The following is a 916-nucleotide window of genomic DNA, read 5'->3' on the forward strand; positions in this document are numbered from 1 at the left end:
AATCACACCATTGTGTGGACATGGTATACAGATTCATGACATACAAACAAAGTTTAATCAACTCTTCATTATATTTTTGGAAAATGATGTTTTAAAGGTGTCAAAATGATATTCATTATAAAAAAAAACAGAATTGTAGCGTTCAAATCTACTTTCATTCTACTGAAAGAAGTAAAATTGGACTATCCCCAAATGGCACCGTCTCGTTCTCGCGATTGGCGAGACGCGTGATCTTGAGTACACATGTTGCAGCGGCCCCTGGCGAAATAAATCAGAACTGTACATATGTCTTAGTTCGAAAACAAGCAGACGTAGCTGTCGCGTCGTGCTTGTTTGGGGCGAATTTGAAGATTTGTAGGTTTTTTAGGTTTTTTTACTCGGTTGAGAATCATTTAGGCAGGAGTCGGTGCGGCGCGGCTGGGTGTCCGAAAGCATTCGGTGATGCAGAGAATCTGAGAAATACTGAAACAACCAGAGGTGCATGTAGACACCCCGGGATCGAAGATTACGAATCCAACGTGGAAACCACAACACCAAAAGCTCAGAGCTGTTGGCGTGGTCAGTTTGGCAGCGCTAGAGCCCCACTGTTACAATGCTGATGTATTGGAGTAAAAGTGGGAGACGTACATTGCGTAAGACATACACTGGTTGTGAAATTGTTGTGGCATTGAAAAGTCGATAAAAATAGCCTTAAAGGCAAGGAAAAGGCAGCCTAAAACTTGTCAGCCTGCTCACAAAACCTAAACTCAGCCTTGGTTGGCTAGCGGTCATGTGACCTCGTGTGACAACTGGTCAGGCCGGAACAGGTGTTCCAGCAGAGGTCGATTGTAATAAAACATACTAATGATTATCAATATTCATGGGTTTAATACAGCATGGGTTAAACTTTGCTGGCGTATCGAAATTTAGTTCACTT

This window comes from Branchiostoma floridae, chromosome 2 (genome assembly GCF_000003815.2).
Source record: "Branchiostoma floridae strain S238N-H82 chromosome 2, Bfl_VNyyK, whole genome shotgun sequence".
Lineage (NCBI taxonomy): Eukaryota > Metazoa > Chordata > Leptocardii > Amphioxiformes > Branchiostomatidae > Branchiostoma > Branchiostoma floridae.